We start from the raw sequence: 12863 nt of genomic DNA on the forward strand, positions 1-12863 counted from the left end.
TAAATGGCTTGTAAACTTAAGTATAGCATGTATAGTAATATACTTATTTTGTGTAAATAATTTATGATATGACCATGATTGGTTGAGAAAATGTTTGTTATTGATAAGTCATGGTGATGGTTAAATTTAGATCATGTTTGATATCATGGAAGTTTAATAGGTTATCTAGTTCATAACAACTCATGAAAAGATGAAATTTGCCTTAAAACAGAATATTGCTGAAGCAATGACATGAATTTGAAAAATCACTAAAAATAGTATAAATGTAATTAAATGATGAGCAAGTTATGAAATTGAAGGTTAATGAGTCTATTTTCATATGGATAAAAAAGAAACAGGCATATAAATTATACTTTATGAGATATTTGAAACCTTGTGAAACAGGGCCAGAGTGATTTCTAGATCCTCTATTCTGACTTTAAAAATTCATAATAAATTATTAAAAAATAATTAAAAGTCATTACTTATATGTACAGCTTCCTTATTGATCCTAGTTTTAAGAGAAACAAACCTTGTAGTCATTGAAATTCTGTATAGAGAGATATCTGATTCGTAATACACAGATGTCAGAGCAGTTGAACCCTGAAACAGGGGAGACTTTAACTAATAAACTGTACTAATTGGCCCAACCAAAAATTCTAGAAAACAATTAGTAAATAGATATATGAGTCTAGATTTTGGGAAAATTTATGGATCTTGATTTCGAGTTTCATAACTCGAGATATGATTTTTCTTGTAATTGTGATGTGGGTAGCTAGAAAGCTGTGAATGTAGAAACAAATGATTTGAAGTTCTTAATTTGATAAATTATGTTCGGTAACCCCTCAAGCTCGACTCCGGTGACGGTTTCAGGCGTGGGGGCGTTACACTTTCATTTTAGTAGGAGTCATTCTGTAAGATGTTATGGATATAGGTGTTGTACCCAAAACAAGATCTATAGAGAATTCTATTTCTCTGTCCAGTGGTAAACTAGGTAATTCTTTTGGGAATACATCAGGAAATCACATAAACCAGCACTGATTGAATCTCTGACTCAGATACTTTAGTATCCAACACATATGCGAGAGAAACATCATAACCTTTTCTAACATATTTCTGTGCTGACATTGCTGAAATTACATTAGGTAGTCCATCTAGTTTATCAGATTCAACATGAAGCAATTCACCATTTTGACATTTCAATACAATATATTTCTGTTTACAATTCATCACTGCTTCATATTGGGTTAACTAATCCATTCCCAAAATCACATCAAATTCATCAAATGGAATAACATCAAGTCAACCGAAAACGATAACCTTTTACCATCAATGGACAGTTCTTACAAACTTTATCCACCATAACACACTGGCCTAGGGGGTTTGAAACTTTAACCTCAATTTCAATGAATTCACCAGGTAAATTTTTAATAGACACTAGGTTCGTGCATATGTATGAATGTGTGGAACTAAGATCAATCAAAGTAGTAATATCAGTATCAAGAAGAGAAAATGTACCAATAATGACGTCGGTGCAGAGGCATCTTCTCTAGCAAAAATAACATATGTCCTTGCAGGTGCTCATGCCTCTGATCTAATTCTTGTATCCTTGGTAGTACCTCGACTACCGCTAACATTGTCGGGATGGCTGGGTGGTCTACCCCTCGAGACAGGATTACTCGACTTCGGAGATGGTTCTATCTCCTTTTCAACCTGTTCAACACAATCCCTAAGAAAATGGTCAAGTGAACCACATCTGAAACAAGCTCCACTTCTAAACTGACATTCCTTATGATGGAATTTGTTACAATATTTACATTTCCATTTGGGATTACCAACACTACCCACACTAGTCACAGATGGAGATGAAGACCTCGAATTAGAATGTTGAGAGCCCCGCTCTCTTCTAGAATTTCCGTAGAGGTGGTCACACGATCATAATACTTCTTTAATTTCTTAGAAGCAAATGATTGTGACTTACTCATAGTTCTTTTTCAAGAAACCCAAGCCTCTCATTTGGCTTGTTTTTTTTCCTTACTCAGCTTCTCAGCTTTGTGTGCTCGGCTGGCTAGCATTTCAAATTCCCTTATTTCGAGAATCTCAATCAACAACTTGATATCTTCATTTAGGCCCTTTTCAAAATGTTTACACATTTCAGCCTCAATTAGAACCCATTCTCTGGCATAATTACTCAATCGAACAAACTCCTGTTCATATTTGGATACGATCATGTTTCATTGTTTAAGCTCTAGAAACTCTTGTTCTTTCTGATCCATAAAACTCTGACTCACATATTTCTTCCTGAATTCAGCTTGGAAGAATTCCCATGTGACATTCTCCTTCAGTACTACAGAATTTATGGTATTCCACAAACAATAAGTTGTATCTTTCAGTAGAGATACTGAACATATTAGACATTTGGCAGGTGTACAAGAAAATTCATCAAAAACCCAGATAGTGTTCTCTAGCCAAAGCACAACCCTTTCCGGATCATCATTTACGGTAGCTCTAAATTATTCCACCCCATGTTTGTGGATTTTATCTATCGGAGGCTTACCAATTCTAACAGGTTCAACACTCTATGGTACCTCAGGAATTGGTTGGGGAGCAGGTGGGGGAGGTCGTAGTATAGTAGGGTTTGTTCTCAAGCATTGGGCCATTCATTCATCATTTGAAAGAAGGCTTGTTTTGCCTCCTCACTTCGGCCCTCAGACACGGGCCTTTCACTACTAGACACAGACACAACTCTTTGAACCGAAGCTGAAGCGTTGCTCTCAGCTTCCTTGGATTCAGCTCTAGCTCGGTTGGATGACATGACTATATGAAAAACATATTTAAAATGATCAAGAGTCATCACACTATCACAATTTATATAATAACATGTATAGCTAAACTCATGTTTGCTATGTCAAATTCGAGAATCGGCTAAACCGTAGTTCTGGTACCACTAAATGTATCACCCCTAACTCGTATCCATCGTCGAAACAGAGTTTTGGAGCATTAATAGAACATTCAGAACAATTTTTTAAATTACTATTCATTTACTAAGATCATTCATAATGTCCCTTGATCGGGTCCTCGAGACTCAATAGGAGCATTAGAATCTAGTTGAGACTTAATCGAGACCTCTAGGAATTTTTCGCAACTTTTAAAAAAAATTTCAAGGTGCAGGGCTCTCATGCCCGTGTGGTCCGAGGGACACATCGGTGTGACCCTGGAACACGCCCATGTTGGAGGCCGTGTTCGACCCCGTGTAACTCTCTAACTTGCACACACGGCCACACCACATGCCCGTGTGCTAGACCACGTGGTTAATTAATTCAATTCAAAATTAGGTGCAGGTTTCACACGGCCAAGACACACGCCCGTGTGCTAGGCTGTGTGGCACACTCAGCTGAGACACACGCTCGTGTCTCTACCCGTGTGCCCAATTCTAGGCATTCTATTTCTCAAAATTAAGGTGCAGGGGACACACGGCCAAACCATACGCCCGTGTTACCAGGCATGTGTCACACACGGTCTAGACACACGCCCGTGTGTCTACCCGTGTGGACAAAATGAAGCCATTTCTAGCTTCATTTCACAACCAAATTTCACCCAAGACCTATACTTTAAACACGGATACATTCAAGCATTAAAAATAGGCAAATTCATTATTTAACAAGGCATACCATTACATGCATAGGTGGTTATAAACATACCTTGGATTAACTTAGGCAATAGAAACCTTTGATAACATTTTCATAACATCACACATGTGTATATATATCTCATAATAATCTACTTTGTCATACCAAAATGAGCCATTACCAGCCATTTCAATGCTAGGTTACAAAATAACATTTTTAAGCCACTATTGGCCAAGTTGTCCTATACATGCCATTATACCAAAATGATTGCTACTAAGTATACCTAAAATAACTAGTTGATAGTATGATAATGCTCCAATGATCTTCCAACCTTCACGAGCTTCCGAGCACTATTAACAAGGAAAGAATAAAAAGGAGTAAGCATTACATGCTTAGTAAGTTCGTATAACAGAAACTAAGCTTACTAATCTTGTTTATTAAAATCTAGGCATACAATGTTATGTTTCCATCCATTTGGTTAAATTTCCTAATCACATACATTCCATCAAACATGTTAGCCACCAAAATATTCATATCAGTCAAGTAACATAGATGAGCTCATCAAGCAATATTCTTTCAAGTCATTATCAATTCATCTCAAAGTTCTTGTGCCATGTCAAGAGTTTTATGTCCATTGAATCATTGAATTCCGATGGATGCTTAAGTCGTATACTCAAAGTGTACGATTTAATAATCCATCAATTCCTTATTCAAGGGCACCCCTTAGGGCACTTAACCAAGAAACACTGTAACGCCCCCACGCCCGAGACCATCGCCAGAGTCGAGTATGAGGTGTTACTAAGCTTAGTTTAACATTTTTAGAACTTTGGATTATTGTTTCTACATTCACAGCTTTTAAGCTACTTGCGTCATAGGCACAAGAAAAAACATATCTCGAGTTAAGAAACTCGAAATAAAGATCCGTAAAATTTTCCCTGAATCTAGACTCATATACCTATCTACTAAATTTTTTCTAGAATTTTTGGTTGGGCCAATTAGTACATTTTATTAGTTAAAGTTACCCCTATTTCAGGACTCGACTGGTCTGACCTCTATTTACTTCGAACCACATTTCTCTCTGTACAAAATTCATATGACTATGAGATTTGTTTCTACTAAAACTAAACTCAATAAGGATTCTGAGGATATAAAATATACCACCTAATTATATCTTTATAATTTATAATGAATTTCTAAAGTTGGAACAGGGGATTCAAAAACTGCTATGACCCTGTTTCACTAAAATTCAAATATCTTCTAACATATAATTCCTTTACCTATTTCATTTGTTTCATGTGAAACTAGGAATAATAAGCTTCAATTTTATATGTATTACATCACCAAATTCAATTGCTATGATTTTTAATAAATTTTCAAACTCGCATCAGTGTTGCTGCAGTATTCTGTTTATGGCAAATTTCATCCTTTTTATGAGTTTTTATGCACTAAGTATCTTAATAGTTTTCCTTAACATCAAACATAATCTACACTAACCATTTTCATAATTTATCATTATCAAGCATTTCCTCAACCATTCCACAACCATACCATAAGATCATTTACACAAAATAGGTATATTGCTATACATGCCATACTTAAATTTACAAGCCATTTACCAAAAGTCTTCCGGATAGTGTGACTGAGCCTTCGACCTATCCCGACTCCTGAGCTGGCTTGTCCAAAACTACAATGAGTAAGAAGGAGGGAGTAAGCATAAATGCTTAGTAAGTTCATATGCAAATAATAAGTAACATAACAAACAGTTATACCAATCAACATTAGCATACATCACTAAAACACATATCACATTTCTGATCATTTTTCATCATCTTATTACCTTATAGTGGTTGTATCAATACTCAACTCGAGGGTTAAATACATACCTGTCCAAAATATCCATTTCACATCACTCACCAATACTTCTCTTTACATCTCGAATATTCCTCCATTGAGTAGAACTTTACCCGTTGAACACATCGGAATATAATTCGGATACATGGATAATTTGCATATAAGTGCCACATATTCAATCAAGCAATCATGTAACCCGCCCATAAGCGAACTCGGACTCAACTCAACGAGCTCGGGCGTTCGCATCCATAAGTGAACTCAGACTCAACTCAACGAGTTCGGATGCCTAGTTACATCTCACGAACTCGGACTCAAATCAACGAGTTCGGACATTCGCATCCATAAGTGAACTCGGACTCAACTCAACGAGTTTGGATGCTCAACCATCCTAGTGACATGTCACTTGTATCCTAATCTATTCCTAAGGTTCAAACGGGCTTTTTCCTCGAACACTTATCCTTGCCGTCTTCCGTAGAATGTCGAAATCAATACTCGGTAACAATTATATTTAACAAGTAGTTCACATAATTTACATATTATTTGAAATTAACCACAAAGCATACATTTCATAATAAAATTTAGCATAACATACAATTAACATCAATAACTTAAAAATAACCATTATGCTACATTATTTACACATGAACTTACCTTGGTACCAAAATACAAAGATTTTGCAATTTAGTCCACAATCTTTTCTTTTCCTCGATTGAGGTCGATTCCACGTCTTTCTTGATCTAAAATAACACATTTAGCTTATTTAATACTCACATTATCAAATTAATCCTTAACTCAAATTTTGGCAAAATTACAATTTTACCCCTAAACTTTTGCATATTTACATTTTTGCCCCTAGGCTCGGGATTAAACTTTATTCCTTATTCTTATGTTTTACAACATGCTGATCACTTTTCTCTTCTATGGCAACATCAAATTCTCACTCTAACATGTACTTATGACTATTAGGTATTTTTACCGATTAAGCCCTTTTACTCGTTTTCACTCAAAACCGAGTAGCACAAGTTGTCTAACATAATTTAAAACCCCATATTTTATCATAAAACATCAAAATACACAAATTTCACCTATGGGTATTTTTCCAAATATGAACCCTAAGTTGAATTATTGTTAGCATAAGCTTAATCGAGCTACCGGGATCTCAAAAACGTAAAAATCATTAAAAACGGGGCTTGGAATCACTTACTATGGAGCTTGGAAGCTTGAAACAAACCCTAGCTATGGAGAACCCTTGAAATTTCGGCCTAATGAAGAAGATGGACAAAAATTGGCTTTTAATTTTGTATTTAATTCATTTTAATAACTAAATGACCAAAATACCTTTACTACTAAACTTTCCAAAAATTCCTTCCATGTCCTAATTTTGTCCATGAACTTAAAATTGGTCAAATTGCTATTTAAGACCTCCTCATTAATATTCCAAAACAATTTCATACTAAAAACTTCTAGAATGCAAGTTTTGCAACTTATTCGATTTAGTCCCTACTTTCAATTTAAGCACTTTAGGCATAGAATTTCATCACGAAATTTTCACGCAATCATGCAATCATATCATAAACCTCAAAATAATTATAAAATAATTATTTCTATCTCAGATTTATGGTCACGAAACCATTATTCTGATTAGGCCCTAATTCAGGATATTACAACTCTCCCCCCTTTAAGGATTTTCGTCCTCGAAAATCTTACCTATAAATAGATGTGGGTATTGATTTCTCATAGTTTCTTCGGATTCCCATGTAGCTTTTTCTACTCCATGCCTTTGCCACAACACCTTCACAAGTGCAACATTTTTATTCCTTAGTTGTTTGACCTCTCGAGCTAAAATCTTAATCGGTTCTTCTTCGTAGGTCATATCTGGTTGTAGTTCAATTTCTGTCGGTGAAACTACATGTGAAGGATCCGAACGATACCGACGTAACATAGATACGTGGAACACATCATGAATCTTCTCTAATTCAGGTGGTAATGCTAGCCGATATGCTACCGGTCCAACTTTTTCAATTACTTCATACGGCCCAATAAAACGCGGACTTAATTTGCCCTTCCATCCAAATCTAAGGACTTTCTTCCACGGAGACACCTTTAAAAATACTTTATCACCAACTTGAAATTCAATGTCCTTTCGTTTTAAATCTGCATAAGATTTCTGTCTATCTGAAGCAGCTTTCAAACAATCTCGAATTACCTTCACTTTTTCTTCAGTTTCTTTTATTAGATCAACTCCATAAATCTGATTTTCCTTGAGTTCAGTCCAATACAAAGGCGTTCGACACTTACGACCATACAATGCTTCATAAGGTGCCATTTTCAAGCTCGTCTGATAACTATTATTGTAAGCAAATTCCACCAACGGTAAGTATCTTTCCCAACTTCCTTGAAATTCCAATACACAACATCTAAGCATATCTTCAAGAATCTGAATTATTCTTTCTGATTGTCCATCAGTTTGTGGATGAAAAGCAGTACTGAAATTTAACTTCGTACCTAACGCGTCTTGCAACTTTTGCCAAAATCGCGAGGTAAACCTTGGATCTCTATCTGAAATAATCGATAATGGTATTCCGTGTAATCTAACAATTTCTCTAATATACAGTTCAGCCAACTTGTTAAGAGAATAATCCATACGTACCGGGATAAAATGAGCCGACTTAGTTAATCTGTCAACTATTGCCCAGATGGCATCTTTCTTTCCTGGAGTCAATGGCAATCCTGAAACAAAATCCATAGTAATCCGATCCCATTTCCATTCAGGAACCATAATAGGCTGAAGTAATCCCAAAGGTACTTGGTGTTCAGCTTTCACCTATTGACAAATTAAGCATTTGGACACAAACTCTGATATATCTCTTTTCATTCCATTCCACCAATACATTTTCTTCAAGTCATTATACATTTTCGTACTACCCGGATGAATCGAGAAATAACCACTATGTGTTTCCTGTAGGATCTTTTGAATCAATTCCTCATTCTTCGGTACACAAATCCGATCTTTAAACATTAAGCACCCATCAGCACCAATTCTGAAATCTGATCCCGTATCAGCTTCACACTGTTTTCTTTTGGCTAGCAAATCTTGATCATTTTTCTGAGTTTCAGAAATCTCTTGTAAAAACATCGGTCTTGCTCTTAACTCTACTAGAATCGAACCATCATCTGACACTTTCAACTGAGTGTTCATAACTCTCAAAGCAAACAACAACTTTTTGCTCAAAGCATCAGCAACCACATTCGCTTTTCCCGGATGATAATCGATAACAAGCTCGTAATCTTTCAATAACTCCAACCATCTTCGCTGTCTCAAATTCAAGTCTTTTTGTGACATCAAGTACTTAAGACTTTTGTGGTCGGTATATACCCGATATTTTTCACCATACAAACAATGTCGCCAAATTTTCAAAGCAAACACCATCGCAGCCAATTCCAAATCGTGAGTAGGATAATTCCTCTCATGAGGTTTTAACTGCCTCGAAGCATATGCCACCACTTTTCCTTCCTGCATGAGCACACACCCCAAACCATTTAGAGAAGCATCACTATACACCACAAATTCTTTACCTAATTCGGGTTGTACTAACACTGGTGCCTCTGTTAATAACTTTTTCAATTCTTCAAAACTCTGTTGACATTCTTCCGTCCATTCAAATTTAACATCCTTTCGGAGTAATCTAGTTATAGGAGCAGCAATTATAGAAAATCCATTTACAAACCGCCGATAATACCCAGCTAGCCCCAAGAAACTTCTAACTTCAGTTACATTTTTCGGTGGTTTCCAATCAACAATGGCTGAAATTTTACTAGGATCAACCCGTATACCATCACCTGAAACAATATGACCCACAAATCCAACTTCCCGGAGCCAAAATTCACTTTTACTAAACTTAGCATACAGCTGCTTATCTCTCAAAGTTTGCAAAACTATCCTCAAATGCTCAGCATGCTCTGTCTTATCTTTTGAATAAATTAAAATATAATCTATAAACATCACAACAAATCTGTCCAAGTATGGCCGAAATATGCGATTCATTAAATCCATAAACACAACAGGAGCATTTGTCAATCCGAATGGCATAACTAAAAATTCATAATGACCATACCTTGTTCTAAAAGCAGTTTTAGGCACATCCGACTCTTTTACCCGCAGTTGGTAATACCCAGATCTCAAGTCAATCTTTGAAAACCATGTCGCTCCTTTTAGCTGATCAAACAAATCATCAATTCTTGGCAACGGATACTTGTTTTTGATTGTCACCTTGTTTAACTGCCGATAATCAACACACAACCTCATAGAACCATCCTTCTTTTTCACAAATAACACGGGAGCACCCCAAGGTGAAAAACTCGGTCTCACAAAACCTTTATCAGTCAACTCTTGCAACTGCGACTTTAATTCCTTCAACTCTGCTGGTGCCATTCTATACGGAGCAATCGAAATCGGAGCTGTTCCCGGTATCAAATCAATACCAAATTCTACTTCCCTGACTGGAGGCAAACCCGGCAATTCTTTTGGAAATACGTCCGCAAATTCACACACAACCGGCACTGATTCAACTTTCTTTTCAACTTCTTTTGTATTAATTACATACGCCAAATAAGCTTCATAACCCTTTCTCAAATATCTCTGAGCCGACATCGAAGAAATCATACTAGATAATGCCTCTGATTTATCTGATTCAACCCGCAGAGTTTCACCATTTCCACATTTTAATTCTATAATCTTTTCTTTGCAATTTATTTTAGCATCATGCAATGTCAACCAATCCATACCCAAAATAACATCAAACTCATCAAACGGCAACAACATCAAGTCGGCCGGAAAGTAATGATCCCGAATCATTAAAGGACATTTCTTACTTACTTTATCAACTATCACACATTTGCCTAACGGGTTCGACACTCTAATCATAAATTCTGTGTTCTCAACAGGTATATTCATACTAGACACCAGTTTCATGCATACATATGAATGAGTAGAACTGGGATCAATCAAAGTAATAACATTAACATTATAGAGAGAAAATGTACCGGTAATCACATCAGGTGAGGAAGCATCTTCACGTGCCTTTATGGCATAAGTTCTAGCTGGAGCCCTTACTTCAGATTTAGCTGCTGAATCTCTGGCTACATTCTTACTGCTTGCTTCATTTCCAGCTTTTCTCGAATATCTTCCTCTCGAGTCTGCACCACTAGCTTTTGTATTCTGAAATTTTTCTTTTTCAGCTCTCTCTGGGCAGTCTCTAATAAAATGATCCGGAGAACCACATCGAAAACATTCATTTGCTCTACACGGACCAAAATGATTTCTACCACACCGTTGGCACTCAGGTTTAACAAATCTTGAGTTCCCTACACTGGCTGCCGAAGTAGTCTGGGATTTAGGACCCACATTTTGTTTCCTATAATTCCCATATGATTGCCCAGCTGAAGCTTGGGAACGAGGATTCATATTCCTTGACTTTCTAGGTTGCTGTGAAAATGAACCGCTCATCGGTCTTTTCTTCCAATTTCTAGTCTCAGCCTCTACCTTTTTCTTTTCTTTAAGTAGTTCTTCAGCCTTGCAAGCTCGATCAACCAGTACTACCATTTCTTTTAGTTCAAGGATCCCGACAAATACTTTAATGTCTTCGTTAAGCCTTTCTTCAAATCGTCGGCACATCTTGGCTTCTATAGGAACATATTCCCTGGCATACTTACTTAATCGAACAAACTCTCTTTCATATTCTGAGACTGTCATATTACCTTGCTTCAGCTCAAGAAACTATTTACATTTCTGATCAATAAACCTTTCACTAATATATTTCTTTCGAAACTCTTCTTGAAAGAATTCCCAGGTTACCCTCTCTTTCGGTACCACCGAAATCAAAGTCTTCCACCAATTATAGGCTGAATCTCTCAACAAAGATGCAGCACATTTCAAACATTCTTCAGGTGTACAAGATAATTCATCAAATACCCGGATAGAATTTTCAAGCCAGAACTCTGCTTTCTCTGCATCATCATCAATATTTGCTCTAAATTCTTCAGCCCCTTGTTTACGAATTCTGTCAACAGGGGTTCTATGAAATTTTATCATATCCATACCTTGAGGCATTGGGGTACAAGTTGAGGAATTGGGGGAGGTGGGGGAGGTCGTACATTTGGGTTCGTACGAACGAACTCAGTGTACCATGCACTCATCATTTGGAGAAAGGCTTCCCGACCCCTTTCTCCTCCTCCCTGACCAACAGTAGGAGGTGGATTTTCAGTCGGCGCTGCTCCTTCAGCCGGAGCTGGCGCATTACTCTCTACTTCATCTGTCACAGCTGGATCGGGATCCATTTACTATATAAAAATCTTTTAAAAATGTCAGAAGTCGTCACACTATCACAATTCATACATATGGCATGTATAGCAACATCCGTACATACAACACGTAGTCTGAGAACTGACTAAACCTGCTCTGATACCACTAAATGTAATGCCTCCACGCCCGAGACCATCGCCGGAGTCGAGTATGAGGTGTTACTAAGCTTAGTTTAACATTTTTAGAACTTTGGATTATTGTTTCTACATTCACAGCTTTTAAGCTACTTGCATCATAGTCACAAGAAAAATCATATCTCGAGTTACGAAACTCAAAATCAAGATCCGTAAATTTTCCCTGAATCTAGACTCAGGTACCTATCTACTAATTTTTTTCTAGAATTTTTGGTTGGGGAAATTAGTACAGTTTATTAGTTAAAGTTACCCCTATTTCAGGACTCGACTAGTCTGACCTCTGTTTACTACGAACCACATTTCTCTCTGTAAAAAATTCATAGGACTATGAGATTTGTTTCTTCTAAAACTAGACTTAATAAGGATTCTGAGGATATAAAATATACCACCTAATTATATCTTTATAATTTATAATGAATTTCTAAAGTTGGAACAGGGGATTCAAAAACTGCTATGACCCTGTTTCACTAAAATACAAATATCTTCTAACATATAATTCCTTTACCTATTTCATTTGTTTCATGTGAAACTAGACATAATAAGCTTCAATTTGATATGTATTCCATCACCAAATTCAATTGCTATGATTTTTAATAAATTTTCAAACTCGCATCAGTGTTGCTGCAGTATTCTGTTTATGGCAAATTTCATCCTTTTTATGAGTTTTTATGCACTAAGTATCTTAATAGTTTTCCTTAACATCAAACATAATCTACACTAGCCATTTTCATAATTTATCATTATCAAGCATTTCCTCAACCATTCCACAACCATACCATAAGATCATTTACACAAAATAGGTATATTGCTATACATGCCATACTTAAATTTACAAGCCATTTACCAAAAGTCTTCCGGATAGTGTGACTGAGCCTTCGACCTATCCCGACTCCTGAGCTGGCTTGTCCA

The sequence above is a fragment of the Gossypium hirsutum genome, chromosome A09, assembly GCF_007990345.1.
Source record: "Gossypium hirsutum isolate 1008001.06 chromosome A09, Gossypium_hirsutum_v2.1, whole genome shotgun sequence".
In the NCBI taxonomy this organism is placed as follows: domain Eukaryota; kingdom Viridiplantae; phylum Streptophyta; class Magnoliopsida; order Malvales; family Malvaceae; genus Gossypium; species Gossypium hirsutum.